The sequence below is a fragment of the Lygodium microphyllum genome, chromosome 14 (assembly GCF_053477565.2).
Source record: "Lygodium microphyllum isolate KBCC chromosome 14, Lygodium_microphyllum_v1.1.10, whole genome shotgun sequence".
Lineage (NCBI taxonomy): Eukaryota > Viridiplantae > Streptophyta > Polypodiopsida > Schizaeales > Lygodiaceae > Lygodium > Lygodium microphyllum.
The window spans coordinates 54,323,833-54,327,082 of record NC_141148.1 but is presented as its reverse complement, the minus strand read 5'-3'; positions in this window follow the sequence as shown (position 1 = coordinate 54,327,082).

Genomic DNA, 3,250 nt, shown 5'->3' with positions numbered 1-3,250 from the left:
TCTAAAGCAGATTTTGCAGAATATGTATATGTATATGCAGCTTCAAAATCAGCAGACACAATTGTATATGCAACAGCAGCAGCAATTGCATCAACAACAGTTGTCTCAGCAAAGGCAACTATATTCGAAGCAGGAGAATGCAATCAGCGTGACTAAGGCGATTGAAGCAGTTGAGAATGAGAAGAAGCTATTTGATGGCCGTAATGTTTCAGCATATTTGAAGACATATGAGATCAAGATGGGGTTTTTTGGAGTTCCAGCTGGACTTATGAGTAAGTATTTCCTTCGTCTTGTCACACCCGCCTTGAGGGCAAAAGTGACTGATCTTTTTATTCAAAATTCGCATTGGCAAGATTTTAAGAAGGCCCTGAAAGAAGAGTATTTCCTTGAGGACTTTGGGATGGCTACATGGCGGTCATTCCGAGAGTGGGTCTACATGCCAAACAAAGGTTTGGCTGCTTCAGAGTTGATTCGAGAATTTGAAGAGAGGTATAGTCAGCTTGATGCCATTGAACAAAGAGCATTGGATGTTGAGAAAGTTGAGCTTTTCTTGCAAGCTGCAGATCCTGCTCTTCAAGAAGAATTAGGAGAACTTCTTGAGGGTCGCATGAAGCCTATGGGACTTAAAACGGATTGGCAAGATGCCCAGGATGCAGTCTCGACTTTGACTAAGAGGAGGATATGGAAGACCCACTTATAGAATGGATCTATGACACCGACGCCGTCTTCTGCCCCCATGCCTGCTTCTATCCCTGTTATTTCTTCTCTTTCTCAGCCAGTTTCTTGGCCTATGCTAGTGCCTACTGTTTCTACTCCTCCTATTCCTCCTGCTCCAAGACCGATACCGGCTCCTTCTGCTTCAAAACCATCCACTCCGCCGGTTCCTACCTCTCTTGATGATATAATCAAAGGCATAATGGATTTGACACTAGAGTCAGTTAAAGCAGAATTGGTGGGAAAATTGAAAGAGCAGTTTGCTTCGACTGCGCCTACTATTTCTTCTAGTGCTCCTATTGCACCTAGGAGTGCTCCTAGTACACCTAGGAGAGATCAAAGATGTATTTGGTGTGATAGTACGGACCATCAGCATTGCAGGGATTGTGAATCTTTTCAGGATGCAAGGAGGAAGAATTTGGTATTTTGGGGACAAGATGGTAAGATTTGGTTGACTGAAATAGGAGCTTCACTTGCTACCAACTTTGGGAAAGGCGGAATGAAGAAGTTAGTGGATGACATGGCTGCGCGTACTTCTTATGTGGCAGCTAGAGAAGATGCTTCTGCATATGGAGTCCAAATTGAGAATGGATCAAAGAATCAGTCAGCATTATGGACTTATGCTATGGAGACAGTAAACAAGGGAAAAATTTAGCAAACTGTTTTGACTAGTGCAGGCTCTAGCATCAGATCTGAGACAGGTTGGGATTCGCCTATTGATAGGTACTCTATTTATGCCTACTTGGCTAAGTCTCAGGGAGCAGATGTACTTGTTGAGGAGAAGCATAAGAGGGATGAAGAAAATCCAAGTGCAACTAAAAAGACTAGAGGGGGTGAGTTTATTACTCCACCTACTACAGGACCGTCTTTGAGACCAGGGCCAGAACGACACATGGAAGATGCTCAAAAGAGAGAAAAGAGGAAAGAGCCTAGAGAGAGAAAGCAGCCAGGGTTTAGATTGATGTCCGATATTGAGACATCTACGGACATGAAGAAAATCTTTAATGATAAGATACTTGGCAGTGAGGTGACTTTTACTATTTCTGAGGTTTTGGGCATCTCAAAAAGAGAGTTTTAAGATCAGTTCCAAGAGGTCTTGAAGAGGAAAAGACATGCATTTCCTACTACTGATACACAGGGAGTTTTGATTGGGGAGTTGGATGAGGATGAGGATGAGGTTTTGGTTGACAATGCTTCTGTTTTTCCACAGATAGAGAAGAGGGTTCAGCCTATGCATTATGCTAAAATTGATGAGCCTGTCTTGATACTGCGTAGTCACTTTTCGCGGAGTCATTGGGCTAGGGAAACTAGAGAGACGATGGTAAAAATTGGAGAGAAACAGGTGCCTTATGTTGCTTTGGTGGATCATGGTTCAGAGATTAATCTCATAGTTCGTGGAGTTTATGAAAGTAACAGATGGCCTATGGATGTAGAGCATGGGTGGCGTATGAGAGCCGCCAACAACACTGTAGGTGATTTGTATGCTGCCTGTCCGAGTGTCAGGGTTTCTATTGGAGATGTAGAGAAGGATTTCCATTTCTTTGTGCAGGATTCATGCTCTTATCCCATACTTCTTGGACAGCCATTCATCACAGAGATGCGCATGGAAACAAAGGTAATGGATGATGGATCTACTTATGCACGGATTTGCAGTAAAGATGGCATGAGAGCAGTTCAGTTTATGACTGTGTGTGTGAACCATGTTAGAAACAGGGATACTCTTAGAGATATACCTTTGCCCACTGTGAGAGATTCGGGTTTTCATTAGGTACCGCTGTTTCGCAAGATGACAGTGGTACAGAGCAGAGGAGATTGGAGTTCTCGCCTCCTGACAGCAGTGTTTTCTCCTCCGGTTTTGTTGGGATTTCAGCAAACAGTTCGATGAGCTATCAGAAGACTTCTAAGTTGCCTAGAGCTGGCAGGCAGTACATATGCAGGAAGGAGAAAAATTTAAAAAATGCAAGAATTTTAGAGGATGATGAGTATATAGATGGGATGTATGATAGCATGATTTGTGCAGATACGATGATAGAGATGGAGAATATGTTGAAAACTGATATACAGAGTTGTCATAGTAATGTATTAGTGCAATCCTTGGACATGTTTCATGAAATTGCAGATTTTTGTCACAGATTGAGTCAGAGGCTAAGGTGGCTCAGCAAAAAGTGTTGAGTGCTGAAGAAATTTAGCAAACAGAGTTTTCGGCTGATTATGATCAGCTTATAGAGACACAGAGGGTTGAAAACTTTTAGCCAACAGAGTTTACTGCTGAAATATTTCAGCATCCAGAGTTTAGGGCTGTTCCTATGCAGTCCATAGAGCAGAGGGCTGAGGATATTCAGCCACTGGAGTGCAGAATTGTTGATTTACAGCAAGATTTGAGTAATGCAAAGGATCATAATGAAGCCAGGGTTGACACGAAATACAAAACTGTGGATAAGAAGGTGAAGCCGGTAGCTGTACCGCTTCCACCTAACAGTGATCAGCAAATAGAGAGGGCTGCCAAACAGCCAATTTTGAGGAATCCGGAGCATAT